Genomic DNA, 18,622 nt, shown 5'->3' on the forward strand with positions numbered 1-18,622 from the left:
TACGTCAGGTAAACAGAATTACTCCTTGTAAGTATTGATGAATTATTGATTCAGTGGATATTGAAAATGTTCGATTTAAGATTATTTTAACGCAAAACAAACAGAACTTATAAAATCAATGGGACAATTGGGCTGCACGTAAAACGTATGTACTCGCGGCCTTTGGTATAAACTCTGAAAGGCTCCTCGTACAGCCTCGCTGCTGAACTCGTGACAGTGTCAACACGCAATCGCCTCCTCCCACGAACTCGCAACAGGCTCAACACAGCGCTTCTTGCGTGTTCTAGCTAATGGGGAAATCCTATCATATTGATAAAGTTGGGAGGATACAGAGAAAATTAATTAAACTAAGTCCACATGAAGTTTTTGTCTCCGCAAAACAAGCGCCTAGTCACTCAAATTCTATATATATTCTCTTTGATTGATGAACTGCGATCGCGGTTTGATTCGATTTCGCCAAAAAAAAAAAAAATACATGGACCCGCGGACCCAATGATTTCTATCAAGATTATTTTAAAATATCCCGTGTTTTCTTTCCCAGTGCACGGAGAGAAGATGACATAGGGATTCATTTTACAGGTAATATTAAGTTGTGGATAAATATTGGCATGGTCTCCGCAAGCGTGGGTGCGTTCCATGTTAGCACCGATCATTGGAGGTACCAGATGCGATGTGTTTATAAATAAACATTGCTCAATGTTAGCAAAAACATAAATGTTTATTTTGATATATTACCAGGTTTAGCTTTTTGTTGGTATTTTGGGGGTAATCATGAGAGATAAATTGATAGTGGAAAGAGTAGGAAGGAAAGAAACACAAAAAAGTGAGAGGGAGCGAGAGGGAGCTGTGCGAAATGTTTTGTGAAGTGTGTGTTTATATGCACAACCTGAACAAGCGATTGGGAATGTATATATGCCTGTTTGCGTGTGTGTTTGCGGGCGCGTGCTTTCCATTTGACACAATCACACTCTGCAAACATTCCTTCCCTTAGCGATTGGAAAAAAATGATTATTTCAACTTTAAAGCTAAGAAATACCCGAATGCCCATTGCGTTAAGAGCCTCGGTTAACTCAGAGATGAATTATCATTTCGCGAGTCCCGTGATACAATCCCCAATCACGGCTGTGGCGGAATTCTGAAAAAACGAGCGACACCTCTTCCCTGCATGGAGCGTAACATGTGTCGCGTTGCCATGTCTTCACGCGAGGCCTGATCAATCAGGCTACAGGCATTAAGGCATTAATTCTGCAGGAAGTTGGTGTTAAAGCCTTGAGGCCGGGAGAGGCCTAGTTTTGTTTCACGATGTGTTTGACGAAGTATTGGGACCACGGGACCTTAAAGTCGGTGTTGCAGCTCGCGGAGTATCTAGCACTGACACGGACGTCGACAGGGGAACCCAAGATACACAAAGACAACGCCTGAACGCGCACAACCCCCCAAAAGGATTGAAAACTGTTTGCAAGGAGCAAATGCAGCGTATGTATGAAGTATTAACCAGGAATTGTTTCGCCACATTAACCAATTTGGACAGCTCCAAAAACGATACAATCCAATCCTTGGAGGAAGGCCTGCAATGGTTGGAGAGCGTGTGGATCTCAAAGGAGCGGGCTAATGGTACTCGCAGGGCATTGTGATTGCAGTAAGTAGACAAACCATAGTAGAGTTGGCTTCTCACTCTGATCAAAGTAAGCTATTGATTTTCAGGGCTTCAGTAGGAATATTCGGTAAAATGGTTTTGTAAGTGATTCCAATCTGATTACTGTCACCGAGGCAGAACGTGGAGATGTATTTCTCATTGATTAAGGAACAGTTTATTGAACGGTTATAGCTTATTCGGCGAGTTGAGCAGCCGATAGGGGCTACCTAGTCTATATGTGTTGATTGAATTCTGGTATATTGATTAGGATACATTCTACAAACCATCTACTTGTTCTTGATATTGGATATAACAACTGTTTGAATGTACTGTCTGTTTATAGCACGATGGAAACGGTACCATACATCTAGGGAACGTGTTAAGTTACAACCTATCGACGGAACATAGCCTCTTGATATATCCAGTAATAAGGGAACATATCCAGGGATTGTGTTCCGTTTTTTCCTTTTTAAGGGAACTTGTACCGTTATTATATATCAAGGGAACGTGTTACGTCTGTACATACAAAGGCAGATGCTTCGTTATGTTTTATCAAGGGAACGTGTTTTTTATATATCAAGGAAACCACGGACTTGTATAACCTTGTATTGTTATACAAGTCCGTGAGGAAACGTATTCCATTATTATACATTATATATCTTGGGGATGTTTACCGTTATTTTATTTCTAGGGAACGTCTTCCGTCATTACAATTATCACTACAGATCGTAACGACTGTTGAGGCACCGTATTTTGCTGAACATATCTTGTCAGTGTACAAAGTTGCCGCAGGTCTCGTAACATGCTTTGTTATCTAGACACCATGTTTCGTAACCACATATCGTGCTACGTTTCGTGATATCAAAGGGCAGCGTTATCACAGTCTTAGCATATCTCATGTCCTTATTATCTAGCCAACGCAACGCAGATCTACCCAACGCATTACGTTACCACGCGTCAAGACAACGCATTACGTTACCACGGGTCAGACAACGCATAACATTATCCTACAGGTCTTGACAACGCATAACGTAACCACGTGTCAAGACAACGCATAACATTATCCTACAGGTCTTGACAGCGCAAAACGTTACCACGGGTCAAGACAACGCATGTCGTTAAAGCAGGTCTAGACAACGCTGGGTCTGGATAACGCATTACGTTACCTAGTGTCTAGACAACGCAAAACGATACCACAGATCTGCCCAACGCATTACGTTACCATGTGTCTAGACAACGCATAACGTTATCACGCGTCAAGATAACGCGTTACGTTACCACGGATGAAGACAACGCTGGGTCTGGACAACGAATTACTTTACAACGGGTCTAAACAACGCATTGCATTACCACGTGTCTAGACAAGGCATTACGTTTCCACGGGTCTTTACAACGCATTACGTTACCACGGGTCTGAACAACGCATTCATTACATTTACAGGGGTCTGGATGACGTTGCAGTTACCACATATCTTGTCAATGCATAACGTTATCACAGATCGAAAAAATGCATTGAGTAACCGCGGGCCTCGACAACATGTCCAGTGACTACAAATCTAGGCGATATAATACGTCTCGACACGTCTAGGCTCCATGTTAGACGAATGAGTCAGCCACCCACCGGTCGCGACAGCACAGATTGTTAGACCACGTGCACACCACCTGTGATACAAGGTCAGACCTGGGCCCACGTCCACAAAGCAACTTCAGCAACACGACTCCCATACTTTAACGTAGACTTACAAGAGTTGCATCGCTGCGGTATCTTTGTGCAGGTGTGCCTTGCAGTACGACAGCCATTGGGACCAACAGGGGGTGTCTGTCAGTCGCCTCTTCAGAGTGTAGTCGACATGTAGAAGTGCACTACGCTGGTCGCGGGTTCAGTAGCGCCAAACTAACGTCAAACCTATACAGGGTTCATTCTTCACCCGATCAGTCGAGCGTCATTTCATCATGCTTACTGTTTATTACTAGATTACACGTGAATTGCAGATTCGGTGAAGCCCAAGGGCCATTCCACACGGAGTCGTCCGGATAAATGAATCACGAGTATATTGTATCGTTCCAATAATGGACGTACCAACAGATTGTCCGAGGGACACGTTTCCGGTTTCACGGGGTTTCGCTGTACATATATACGTAACGAATAAACGCGTACATAATACGCTGATAATTTAGGTTTAATTGTACATTTTTCACATTCAAATCAAGAAAAATCAATCTAGATATACATTTATGTATAATTAAGTTCAAGATCAAACGGCCAGGACTGAAATTGGATGTATATTCATGATAACGTCTTATTATATTCGGGGGCACGAGGGGCCCAGCCGTCTAAGGCGCCACAATTGCTGTGCCGAGTTGTGTCCCTTGGGCACGCCAGTAACCTATCATTGTGGATTCCAATCGCGATTCGCCCCGGTTTTGTTTCTAGGTTTGTCAGCATCGTACCGCTCTCGTGGTTTTCACCAAAGGGGTAAACGTCTGAGACCTGCATCACTTTGGCCTTTCCTCCCACATTAAGCTGACGCAGGGTGATATAACTGGAATACTGTTAAAAGCGGCGTGCAGCCCAACTCACTCACTCACTCTTATTATATTTAAGGATATATACTTTTTGGTGTAGTTTTACGCCGATTTTACCAATATTCCAGCCACATTTCTGCAATGGACATTCATGTTTCACGATGGCCACTGTAATGTATTGATAATAACCATCTTGATACATCTCTGCGAAAATGTCAATATGGGCACAAAGAGGGCCTTATGCTTTACTAACGTACTTATATAATCAACGAAATTTAAGTTACAGTTTCATCAAAACTTAAAGGATAAGCAAAGGCTTCCAAGGTTTATAACAGCAAACACAGTGTTTAGCGTACATGAAATGAACATCGTGCGGAGGCTGATAGACGGATATGACAGACGGCTGCAGTGTACTTGTAACGCGATGATGAAGGGAGGAGCGATGGGCTAGCTTATATCTCCTTACCACTGCCAGAAATCAATACCTTCAGATTAGATTGGACACGATTGCCCGGCGATTCTCGGTTTTCTTATAAGTGCACACGGTTTAGAAGCATTTCCAGGGAGATAGGTCTTAGGTACAATACACTTCTGTTGGGGAAAGAACTTTCACCTTCTATTTTTGAGCTATGTTAATGAAAAAGTGACCGTTATTTTGATGAATGGCTATTGATTTTAGATTACATTGGTTGAAAAGCTGTCGTGTTCATATGTATGTATAGTGTGTGTGCTTATTTGTAAGCCATGTTTACGTAATGTACGTTTGCGTAGCTGTATGAAAGGCCCAGTCGGTTAAGTACCTGAAATTTGCCGTACAGGGTTTTTCTCTCTGGGTTGCCAGAATCCTTTGTCAGGCGTTTGAAATCTTGACTCACCATGTTTGTTTCTAGGTTGGTCAGCAACAGACCCGTGTCTGCACGTTTCACCAAAGTGGTAAACGTCTGAGACCTGCATCACTTAGGGGCTTTTTCCACATTGTACAGATGCATCATGATATAAACTGAAATACAGTTCAAAGCGGCCTTCAACTGAACTCACTCACTCACTCATAGCTGTTTGGTTGATAATGGACGATGATGAAGTCCCGGGTTCGATTCCTTACATGGATTAAACTGTTAACTGTACGGTGTCCAATACTTGATTTTGTTTGCATAATGCTAAAAGCGGCGTAAAATCTTAGTACCATTTACTCACTCACCCCAAAAGTTAAGTTGATATGCATAAATAGTTGTATCATTTGTTCTTAAATGTATAGCTATATATTAATTCTTGAAACGTTAGTTATGTATTATTTTGTATATATATATATATGTATATATGAATACTTTTTTATGTTGTGTTCCTGAATCGAAGACACAGGATTCACAGACAGACAAGTATCTCAAAGCTCACTTTCCCTGTAGCGACATTTATTTTTAAACATTGTTTTAAATATCAGACGCATTTTCTTTCAAAAATCGATGATTTCATTTATTCAATTCCACTTGGTGCTGAGTTGGACCGGCAGTTAGAAAATGAACTCGGCAGTTTGAATACTGATAGTAAACGGGGTTCAATGGTTATGTTATTTATGTATTGAGATATTTAATGTAAATGTTCCTAAGCGTATGTGTGTGTCGTTGCCAATCCTGAATCAATGAATCGATCTCTTAATGGCGGTGGTGTAGCCTAGTGTCAGTGGGTACATGGCGTGATAATTTCTAAAAGCGGCGTAACACCATACTCACTTACTCACTGTGTATATAAAAGACTCAATGTTTCATCAGGAATATTTCCCCAAGAGATTTGTATCTGAACTGTTGTTTAAATGACACTGTCGCGTGTTATTGATAATGCCATTTTGCATGTTCATTTTCGTACTCAATATTTTCAAATTGTTTTAAGACCAAATACTATGTTTAATTCAACCCTGAACATATCCACCATTATTCATAGTACACCTTAATGAGGTGCTATGGGGAACTCTTTACGCGACCTTATTCCATTATTCTATTTTTAGCCGTATCCCTTTGACTTTTCCCTATTGTTCAAAGTCAGACATCCTCGCACTGCGCACGGAAATAAATGTCATATTTTTAAAATTTGAATTCTCCTACCAAACAAAAGTTGAAGATGAAACTATTTTTAGCATGACATTGTGTTTCACCTTTATACACAAACGTGTGTTTTGAATAATAATCATTTAATGTTTCTGATACTATGAAGGTCAGTGTTCGAGATAGAGTTGTGGCGCATCTGGTGAAATATATCTCATTTTATTCATGTTATTGGACCTAAATAATTAGCAAGTCGAAAAGGTACATCAATATGTCATGCGAACAAAATAATTTGATGACCTGTAAAGAATTTTCAGAGTATTGTTCCAAAATATACTTCTTATTTTTTTATAAAATTAGAGATTCCTTGGAGACTAATGCGAGCCTACTGTGCTGCAATTCTAAATGTCGTATCCGTTTAAAATATAAGACAATGGATCGAATTATATCCAGAAATGGCTCATCTTGAAGAAGAGTTTGCTATTTAAGGTCTGTCGAAACGACAGTATCGTTTCTCGATAATCGACTGAAGCATGATAAGAGAGTCAATTATTAGCCTCCTGAGTGAGAGTGCGTCATTGAGGACTCTCAAGGCACATTAACAATTCAATAATATGATTACGGTAACACACGATGAACCTGTGAATATTGATTCAGAGATTGTCATCAAACTTTGCGAAGGTGTAATTGACAGAATTTCTCTTGAAATTGACAGCTGTGTTTACAACATAAATGCAGATGAGGTCCTTTTATACATCACGTTGACATGCTGTCATGGTGGACATTGACAGGTACTGTTTTAAAACTGACAAAGTGTCGAGTTTGTAAATATTTACAGAACGGCTGATAATAATCGCTACATTTCCCCCTTTTTTGCTTAAGTGTATCGAAGACAGAGTGAAATCGACTCGCGTGTAGTACATTGACAGCATATAAAATGTACATGGCATACTGTCGAATTCGCGGGTAAAGACACATTTATGATCTTAAATCACTTTGAGTATCAATTATGAAAACCTTCGGCTCCTCTTAGCTTAGTATTTAGCAGTAAAACGTTCCTGTTCCCGATATATGCACGATAACACTTAGACAACATTCGTAAAGGTATCTGTTAAATGTACTGTTCGTTCATCTGATATACCATTATCTGGTATGCCACACAAACCAATCTGTGTTCATTAAGTGATGGACATTTGGTGGCCATGGATAATACAAGAATTGATGAAGATTGCTATTTGGGGCGGATTCTGAACATTTACAATCTCATACAACCGAATAGACTAACATTTAGTCTCTGAAATCTTATATTACACAATATCCTTCTTGACTCTAAAAATAAGAAATAATTCCCTATGTTGATTTCAGAATAGAATATTTGTGGAATAGAGCTAGCTTGAGCTGGCTAGACTTGATTTTGTATGCATTTCTAGATTATTTTTTTTCATAAAATAAATATATTCCACGGTCATGGTGCAGGACTAAAAACCGAAATGTACAACGACATACAGAGAGATACATATGATGGCATACACATCGAAATGTTCAATGTCACACACATCGAAATGTAGTGTCAAACACCTCGAAATGAACATATATATATATATATATATCGCACAATGTCATAATATATATTAACATGTAAGTGTCATAGAATCAAGATGGTCAATGTCATAAATACCAGTATGTGTAAAATGGACCTCGCCTAAGACTTTCACTGATAATGAATAAACGAAGTTCGAAATCATATTCGGACTATCGGACTTCAAGTTCGACGACCATAACTCTTACACCAGCCTGCTTCGAAAGTTTTATAATCTAAATTCAATCTAACAAATAATACGTTAGCCATGAACTGTGTCTGAATTTCGCACAGAACACTAATAACTAGCCTAGACTATGATGGCAAATGGTGACAAATCCTAACCTCAGGTGTACGGTAACATCGATAGGGTATTAGAAGGTACACGAGTGAGGTATCTTTAGGTATGACAGCACCACATGGATGCTCACACGTGAAGTAGTTCCGTTGTTTTGTGTTGGGGCATTTTTTTGTTCGATATGAGTCCCACACTCTGTAGTGAACACTGCTGACGTAGTATCAGCTGATAGTTTAAGGTTAAAATTAATTGTTGTCGTGGATTGATATTTTGTCCGATTTTTTTCTATGTGATTACGCTGGGTTTGGTGTGTTGTGTCACTCTGGAACACTTGTTTCATGTTTGTTGGTTTGTTTGTTGTTTAACGCCGCACACAGCAATATTCCAGCAATAGGACGGCGGTCTGTAAATAGTCGAGTCTGGACAAGACAATCCAGTGATTGACATCACGAGCATCGATCTACGCAATTTGGATATGATGACATGCATCAAGCAAGTCAGCGAGCCTGACCACTCGATCCCGTAAGTCGCCTCTCACGACAAGCATAGTCGCCTTTAGCAGCAAGAACGAGTTGCTGAAGACCTATTCTACCCCGGGTCGTCACGGGTCTTGTTTCATGTCCACTGTGGGACAATAAGGACATGAACATGCCTATGCCTACGTATTTCCCTATCCGTCATGTTTTGGTGGTATGGTTATACTATACTGAGACATTTTATTATTTGAATTCTAGTAAGAAATGTGTGTACTTTAAGTTCATATATTTATTTGTTGTACCTGGTATTTTCTAATATCCCGACTCTCCACAGAAGCCAGTGTGTCTCTACATTTGTCGTATACGAATTACCGTGACGTGTCATGTCGTTGTTGGTTTGAAATTGGCTACATTTCCTGACTAGAAGCCTCCACTGGAGCTGCCGACACCTGACTCACTGACAGCTTTCGACGACTGGCTAGAGATGTATATTGTTTGTGTGTCAGAAACAGACGGACAAGTTGGACTAATTACCAGGGACTTATCACTATCAGTTAGTGTCTGGCCGAAGACGGGTGATTGACAGCAATAGATTACAAGCTGTACTAATGAACTGATATAGACAAGACCCTCGCCATGCAATTTACACATCCTAGACGGACAATGTGTAATAGGATACCAATGTATTAGAATTAGCACAGCACTTCGGCCACTATGGCCGTCTATGGCTGGCCTCGTTAAGCCACCTGAGGAACGTGAACTGATTTTAGATGATTGCTGTTTGGGAAAGGGCTTTTAGAAGAAGTGAAGACGAAAGGGAAATTGTAGCCTTGCTCCAAGGCTGTACCGAGAGAAAGGTCCATGGATATGTAGTAATTCTATCCTCCTGATAGAAGTCTAGATATGTTGACAGTAGTAAGGACTCCAGTCTCTTAAATTGTTAGTTTGTTGATTATGACGGCTGTCTGTGAATAATCGAGTCTGGACCAGACAATCCAGTGACTGGCATCATGAGCATCGATCCACCCAATTGGTTACCGATGGCATGAATCAACCATGTCAGCGAGCCTGACCACCCGATCCCGTTAGTCGCCTCTTACAACAACCATAGTCGCCTTTTATGGTAAGCATGGGTTGCAGAAGACCTATTCTACTCCGGATCTTCACGGGTCCAGTCTCTTATAGGGAGAACTTATTATTATTTACAAAATCTAAAAATTATGATTTAAACTAATAAAATTTGCTTTAGGGACTTGTGCAAGTCAAGGGAAATGGGGGAGGTTTGCATTCAAACGGGGGATGACAGGGGAAGGGGTGCGACATTTTACGAGAAATCTATCGTCTTCGTATTATATGTGTTCAGCACGATGGCGATACGTTTATATTTCATTACGGTTTGGGCCAAAGACACTGATGATTAACCAGCGGAAGACCTTATATATACGGCTATAAATACCAAACTCTTTAATTTCATTTTGTTTCTTAAAACCGGTGTTCATAAGTGTCGTGTTCTTTCTGGAACAGAAATACAAAGAGCAGGGTTAAATATCATCCTTTAGACACTAGGTCGGAATTGAAACTTGACGTTACATGAAATGATCGATACGGTATGACAACGTTACCCTAGCTTGTTTCACATGTACAAAACGGTGTTTGTTTCGATGTCTCCATTTCTTGAACATGAACGGCTTAACACTGGATACGTGATCCTGCAGTGTAAGCCCTGTCTCTGATTGATTGGTGTTGGACAAACAAATGGCAGTTGATGTCAATATCAAAGGTTTTCGATACAAGATACCCGTTATTAATCATGTTAGTTAGTACAGATTACAACGTGCCTTGAAATTGACATGCATTTGTATCAAATTAATAACGTCGGCCCATATTAGGCCATCGTCTGTGCGGTTCATGTTATTAAGCCACTAAATGCTTCAAAATGTTGAGGCACCAATTGAAAAATAGTTCCATGATTTATGACTCAGTCTGGACAGACGGAACAGGCCAGTTCTATCTGCAAGTTATTGAATGACGTTTGGTGTTCTTCAATGTACCCAGGATGCTTTATATTAATAACGACTGACAGTTATAATATTTTAATCACCCTGAAATCTAGAATCAAGGACTCATTACATCGCAATTCGATAGCATGGACCCGAAAGTTTGTTTGTTTGTTGTTTAACGCCGCACTCAGCAATATTCTAGCTATATGACGGCGGTGGATCCGAAAGTATTAATATTTCGAACAGTACTGTACTTTTCTCATTCTATTTAATATATTATCGCCACTTAGAATCCAAGATCCGTCCTAATTTTGTCATTACCTTTCTAGGGATGTTCGCACTGTGCCCATGATAGTGGGTTCGTTACGCCAGTGCGGTAAACGTGATGAATGTCTCGATCGTAGACGTTTACCGCTGTTGTAAAACTCGTGAACACGGGGATGGTTCTGGCAAACCTTGGATCGTAATAAAAGCGAATCTTCTTTACAATTGAGATTAATCAATAAATGTGTTTTGCACAAATTTGAGAAAGTCTTAATCATTAAACACGTCTATGAGGTTGTATACAGACGCGTTGGTTGGTTTGAGTCCTTGTTTATCACCATGTGCCTGTGCTCCGTTTCAGCGTGACTCATTCCATTATAAAGAATTACTACTTCTCAATCTTTCCCATTCATGAAGCGACTGGTAATTTCACCATTATCCGTGTATTACCGTTGTGTTTTATGGCTGTCTTGTGGTCGTATGAATAATGATTTTCATGTTAATGCTCAATCATATCCCATAACACTTCATATTTCACGTAAGGCATCATTTTTAAATGCACGATGCATTTCTTATCTTTAGATAATTAACGACTCGTCGTATGCTAAACAAACGAAGTAAAAGTTGAACGAATTTAATAACGAGTGTTGTTCTACAATCGGCTCGGGATACAAAAATGAATAATTAAAATCTACAGATCTGTGCCTGTTTTTTTCGACATATAATTTCTAGAATTTTAAATATATTTTTTTAAATTCACAAATGACATTACGGAGCAGCCACGATGAGTCAACCACTGCACGTGGCAAGTTCCCCGGATGTATAACGCTTTGTCTCTTTAACTGTTTTAACCGGGAGTAATGAAGGCCCAATCTGATTAATCTCTACCGTGAACGTTATGATCGCAACAGTGTTGATCTCAACTGCCAAATTCTCGTTCTTCGTTAAATTTGAAAGTGTTTTTTTCTTCATTTTTTTCACAAAGAGGTCGGTCATTGTGATGAAATACGAGGAAACAAGTGAATTGTTTTTCCATCGGATCCGTGAATGGGTAGAAGTGTGACTCAATGCTAATGAAACTGTCCGTAGAATTAATTTTACTCAATTGACCCATATCTGAATCTCAGTCCGTGACCTTCAGACAGAAATGTCGAACTGTAAATAAATCAGCACGGAAACAAAGGGACTCGCCAAACTTAAGTATGCATATTTCTGGTAGGCTTTGATTTATAAAATCTTAATCTGTGAAATACCAATATTTCATAACCTGGCGCAAACCCAATTTGACCTCAGCCGTGCAACGAACTCCGCCATCAATCTCGGCGTTATAGGTTCCACGTGAAAAATTCTAAATAACAGAGTGTTGGAGACAGGGGAGTAAGTAATACGAAGTTTATGTAGTGAATGTCACGGATCGTTTGTACATACATTCTTCCTGGTTATGATTTTGGTTTTCTTAGCACCAAAGTGACCTCGTGATATAATCGCTAAAGAATAGGAGTGAGAGAGTTGGGTTTAACGCCGCTTTTAACAGTATTACAGTTATGTCGCGGTGTGTCAGCTTAATGTGGGAGGAAATCCCGAAGTGGTGCAGGTCTCAGACGTGAAGCACTTCGGTGAAACCCACGAGCATGGATACATAACTGGAATACTGTTAAAAGAGGCGTTAAACCAAACTCACTCACTCACTCACTCATTGTCTCTAAGATTCTTCTTGCCGCCAACCTGACCGGCCACAGAGTAGCACGTCCCTCTCATACACTTCTCGTGAAACATGTGGATGTCTATTTCTTACATCAACTCTTTCCCTTCCGAACGGACTGAGTGTTTTCCCCGTTAAGTAACTCAACGCCCGAGTCTTTTGCTGTGATCGATTTCGTTTGATTTGACTGGTCGAGTCGTAGGTCCATTAATCGCTGTATTAGGGTGACCGCTGACCAGCTCCACTGCTAGACAAATCAATTCCGTCTGTGATCAAAGCCTGAACTGCCTCGTCCGTCTTCCGCGGTTTGACCATTGTGTCAACTGCGATGCATTATTCTTGAGGTTTGTCAACTGCAATGCAATGTTTTTATCCATATTTCTTGAAGATGCATTATTCTTCAGCCATTCTGCGTTTCTATGTGTCTCATTTCCCATTGCGATGCGCAACTCTGTGCGTCTTCTCCCATTGCGGTGTGCTTTTCCTTTGCTCTTGTTCCCATTGTAAAGCGTTATTCCTGTATAAAGCCGCCTCAACACGACTGTGCGATATTTTTTTTGGTTCACCCATTGTGAAGCTTTAAATTTATTCTTGAGTTTTTCCTCATAGTGGTGTATTTGTTTTTGTTAGCCCTGTTCCTACAGCTATGCGTTATTTTTCCAATTGTGATACGTTCTGCTTGAATTCTATGTTCTTGGACCGCCTCCGTGGTCTACTGGTAGATAGTCCGCCCGGAGATCGATCCCCGGCCGCAACATACCAATAGACGTCAAAAGATGGTACTTTGTTGTTACCCTATGTGGGGCTCGGCCTGGGGCATGGTATCTCGGTGAGCTAGCACTATTAATCGGCATCAGTCCAGACTAGTACAAGCAGCCACACACACACACTCACACACGCACGCACACACGCACACACGCACACACACACACACACACACACGTCGCAATATGTTTAATAAATAAGTTGTTTTGCGATTAGGACGCGTTGGTGACAATTCACAGTGCGCAGTTGCGTCCCCTAGCCACATAAGGATCCGCTAATTTAGGATTCTTTCCGATTATGATCACTGGATTGTCCACATTACACTCGTTGGTTTTACTTTCGTTATTCCGGTCTCCCTTCAAGATTAAGCAGACACACCATGCTTTGAATGACATACTTTATTTCCAAGTGGGATTAAACCTAACTCACTCATTGCTTTGATGAAAACAAAGGAGATGAATGGAAAAAAGTTTCTTTACAACAATGTGCGTAGACTTATTTCGCGATGTACCTTCATGCTTGTGACTTACAGGTATATATCATGTACCATTGTCATGGCAAGCACGGCTCGGCTGGGGTCGTTCGTCTCAAAGGGGTCCTTATATGGGCGACTTTCATCGACCTCAGGTCTGTGCTTACGAAATGGAGCTTCGGTTTGTAGCATTGTAATGGGAGTAGCTCTACCGTAAATCGTTACTGTTCTGACTAAACCTGACGCAGATGGGGACTTTTGTATGCACAGCTCATACGGAAACTTTTGTATGCACATTGTATTTACATAAATCCATAAAACATAGACTCCGGTCAAACCTGAGCATCTGACAGTGTTATCTGTCTTATAATAAAGGCTGATAACTCAACACCGAGTCGGAAATCCCACTGCGGCCATCATACTGTTGCCAATCTACCTGCAATCGACATTGTTTTGACATTTGTGTCTAAATGCCAGAGTTGAAATCGAAAACAGTAATGACACTGTTATGGCTAATACCAAACTCTGTTATTGAGTTAATTAGGTCAATTTAGGTTCAGCTAAAAATCGGTTTGGTCATAACACGGGAACGACTCTTGTGACCTTCCGTCTATGTACATACACTTTAGTGAAATCGACATGTGAAATAAGTGGCAAATAATAGAATATGGACTCTTGAAATGAACACTGACTGTGGGGCTCCACGTGAAATCCGCCTCGGGTTGAATTTGATTTAATAACAGATGGCCCAGTAATTATTGATTAAGCGCACGCGATGTGTAGTGAAATACCTTATCAAGCCCGCGATCGATTTGATAATCGACTCCCTGCCTAATGTTAGAAGCATGTAAGATAAAATGCTGCGGGCAAACCTTCCCCCTTTTTTTTACTATTTGCAATTGGCATCCAGTTCGCCAAGATTCCTCGTTTTCGAGCGTGTGGGAAAGGCATACATCTTAGAGGACAGAACAAACATTTTTAGAAATATTATCCAGTCATTATGGAATTTATTGATGTTTGAGCGCAAACACACTCAATTCTGAGCAAACAGAACAATAAGGGGGCCTCCATTGGCTTAGATGTGTTCCGCGCGTTTCCTGTGCTAGATTGAAATTGTAAACATTCCTATACAGGTTGTGCACAGTTCTATCTTCAAATTTCCCCGACAGGTGTGTAATATTGTCATTTTTCTGTCATTGACGGTTTGGGTCCCTTGGTCTGGTTGATGCGAGCACTCAGTCTGCTGACACCAGAACCCCGACAGAGCTTGTGTTCGAATCAATAGGCAGCAGCAGCGTTATGCTGTCGACGTAATAAAGTCCTCCCAAAATGTGCTAACGACGACCAAACTCGGAGCTCTAGATGAAGTTATCCTGGTAATTGCCAAGGTAAATATGACAAATTCGGACAATTGCTGTTCCGATAGCCATAATGACCTACCCTACGCGACATTCGGAGTGGAAACGACTGCTGTTGCCATTGTCCCTGTCTATGGCGTGACGGGGTAAACTTTCATAATAGGACTTTATTGCTCGCAAGAACGTGGTGAGTTGGCTTCGATTCCTACTCGAGATTTTCTTATACGTTTTATTGCTTTCTTTTTGCTTGAGTTTCCTAATGGGCTGCTTAAATCACAAACTGACACACATTTACGACTACAGCTACTTGGTGGTTTTCAACAATGGATTGTTGGTAGACTGCAATTGTAGAAGCTTTGTCTCACTGGTATTGGTTTAAGGTTAACCTAGTCTAACATTGGACACTTTAGGCATGGCGCTTGCTTCAGCTGACAAACGTGAAATATGTATATATCTGGGTTTCCTTTTCGTGCTCTTTAACAACATATTACTATTAATATTGATATAAACGTTCTAGATCATACTTATTGTTTGTTTGTTGTTTAACGCCGCACTCAGCAATGTTCCAACTATATAACGGTCATACTTAGTGATTTCGTTAATTAGTTTTATTATCAGAGCATCGTTATCATCATCGTTTATTATTATCATTAATATGATGATGATTAGTAGTAGTAGTAGTAGTAGTACAGTAATGTCATTATTTCTTTCACACAGATAACCACCACTACTTTGTGATTTTGTTAATTATTTTTATTATCAGCAGCATCGTTATCATCATCGTTTATTACTATTATCATTAATGTGACGATGATGGTGATGATGATGATGATGATGATGATTATTATTAGTATTAGTAGTAGTAGAAGTAGTACAGCAATGTCATTATTTCTTTCTCTACTATAGTTGCGATGATGAATATGGTTATAATAATCATCCACATAGTCATAATAAAGCTGCGGTGGCTACGTGGTGACCTTTAGTCCATCACTCTCGACGTATCCACAAAAGAGGACATTTTCTGAGTATGCATTTCCGTACATCTGTTCCATCAACAACAGCTTCCTCAAGTCTCCATCACTGACACAACGCTTCAGCTCTAACATCCTTCCTTTAATCTCTAACACCACTCTACGGCTAAGTCGAGGGCTGGATTACTGTATGTTTGCCTTGTAGTAACGTGGTCACTTTGCTATTCATCTTGTAGACAAACACAAGGCCCTTGTTAGACTTATCTTGGACGCTTTCTTTGACCGCTGTTCGTTTGATGAAGCCGTGGTGTAAAATTCCTCGGTCTACTTTCATCACAAGTGGGGGCCTTCACACGTTCTCCCCTCGCCGGACATGAACAAGCAATGTATCATGCGACTGTTGTAAGTCAAGAAACTGACAGTGAGTTGGTGTGCGGGAAATACTAAAATATATATATATCAGTAAATTGGTCCGTCGCGCCTGGGAGACTAGAACTAATAAACAAACATGATTGCCTCATTAGCTGGAAAAAATATGGCTGTGCCCTGTGTATCTTGGCTCTAAGGTAGCTTTGTCCGATGAGTTCTAAAAGGATGCTTTTGTACATGTGGTAAAGAAATACGCGAGCTAAAATCATCAATTAAATTCAACTCTTGGTGTGTTGAAGCCGGATATAGAGAATGATCGGTTGTAACGAATTCTAAACCACCTTATTTGGAAATAAGTGTCCTTGTTGATGTATACTACTAGAAAAAGGTTAAAGACTACCCGATTATGTCACGTCACTGTAGCCATTTTGTCATCCCTGCCATGGCAGATTAACTATAGTAAAAGGAAAGAATCGGTGGTCCTTAACCTGTTTTGATTAGTGTATATAACGAATAACGGTTGTAACGAGCAGTCCTTATCCACCAAGAGGGGACAGAAGTGTTTATGGATATAGCGAACAACGGATACAACGAAAGGTGCGTTATGTTGAATTTCGTCACATCCATTTATTGGACTTTTTTAAGGCGCCATTCGTATGTACGGAGTGTTTCGAATACTCTCATACCCTTTTGGTTGATGTGTTTTATATCTTAATAAGTGTAAAATTATTCAAAACCTATTTGAAAACACTCGCTTTTAGAAAACAGGTATCGTTTTATTTAGGAATTGACGATATTGTCAGTTTAGCACACCCTTTATACCACATTATTATTGTTGAAGACATAAAAATACATACCCTCGCTGTTTCTGTCTAGAACACTATATAAATCAACGTTATGTCTTAGACGATTAAGATAGGTTGTTTTTTTTACACCCTGAAAGATAATATAGTGTTGTTTTTAACCGTCTCCGACACACGCATCCGAGAAGCTATCAGTTGAAGTGTAGCTTTTAGACTGGACGCCTGTCTACAGATACCGCCGGCGAAAAAGCCATGCCAACACGGAAACCAGTTTATGTCAATTCTGAAGGCTCTCTAGGCTCTGTACAGATTCGCGCCTTATCGAAGATTTGTTACACGCGTGCCTTTTCAGTAAATCCCATATCTTGACAAACATCCTGATGGTAGTTGGCGGTGGGGCGGGCTGACATCGATGTCGTTGGCGCGGGAGTTCTTGCTTGGTAGTACAAATAACACGACTAGATCAACCCAAATGCGACTGAAATCATGTTTAAGTGTCATTACGCATTGTAGTGTTGTTGCCACGGCAACTAGACGGGGCATTAAGCTGTTACAGTCACGTCCCCAACTGCCCAGGCGGTGGGGTAGCCCAGTGGTTAAGGCGTTCGCAAGCCACGCCAAAGAGCCCGGGTTCGATTCCCAACAAGGGTAAAATGTGTGAAACCTATTTTAGGCTATTTCTGGTGTATACGCCTTGGTTGGCTCGAGCGACCTAAAACCATACTTAATAATATCTACCTTTTCTATCGTCCAGCTTGACATTATTATCATATCCAAACTGAATTGATCTATGTAAGAAAATTCATTGAAACTATTGAAACTTTATCTTGACTTTAAACAGGATAATAAAGACGTTACTTTTTATTCTGATCTATTTGTGGGACAGACGGTCAATATATTTTATCGGAATAGAAAAATCGTACGTATTTATTCCAGTAAATTTGCTCCAACGCATGTGTATTCTTGTCATGGCTCCGGGATTGTGATCCTTCGTCTTGTCGGCAACGTTAACGTGAACGACCAGCATACTTCACTCTATCTGAGACGCCCTGATAAAACAGAAACACTGTTTAAAGCTGCGTTAACACCCAACTCACTCACTCACCCTTTATGTTATGACACGTGATAGCAATCCTCACACACTTTAATGTTGCAATGCCAATTAATTACATGCTCGCTACTCCGTTATTGAACTTCTCTCAATAGTTAAAGACGACGCCTTTTTGAATCACTCTTGAACATAACACTTCGGGACAAAAGTTGTTGATGTGGTGCAATTTTTATATCAAAACGGCTAAAAATAGAAAGATGTTGCTTTCCTGGTCCACAAAGTGATGTGACCGCAATGACAATCATAACTCGTATTC

General features: G+C 40.4%; 1 protein-coding gene across 3 annotated transcripts in view; it reads left to right on the plus strand.

Moving 5' to 3' along the window:
• The window catches only part of LOC139442627 (uncharacterized), a 76,901-nt gene that overhangs the window by 28,356 nt on the left and 29,923 nt on the right, over positions 1 to 18,622 (plus strand). The window contains exon 1 of one of the 3 annotated variants that reach the window (XM_071223486.1): positions 1,589 to 1,639. The exons of 1 other annotated variant lie outside the window; for it this stretch is intronic. The gene's annotated coding sequence lies outside the window, so the exon portion shown is untranslated. Of the gene's footprint in view, positions 1 to 1,588; positions 1,640 to 15,086; positions 15,300 to 18,622 lie in introns of those variants that run through there. One more of the 3 variants, XM_071223485.1, reaches the window with a different exon arrangement.

Source organism: Haliotis cracherodii, unplaced genomic scaffold (genome assembly GCF_022045235.1).
Source record: "Haliotis cracherodii isolate W230 unplaced genomic scaffold, xgHalCrac1.p SCAF_5, whole genome shotgun sequence".
Classification (NCBI taxonomy): Eukaryota; Metazoa; Mollusca; class Gastropoda; order Lepetellida; family Haliotidae; genus Haliotis; species Haliotis cracherodii.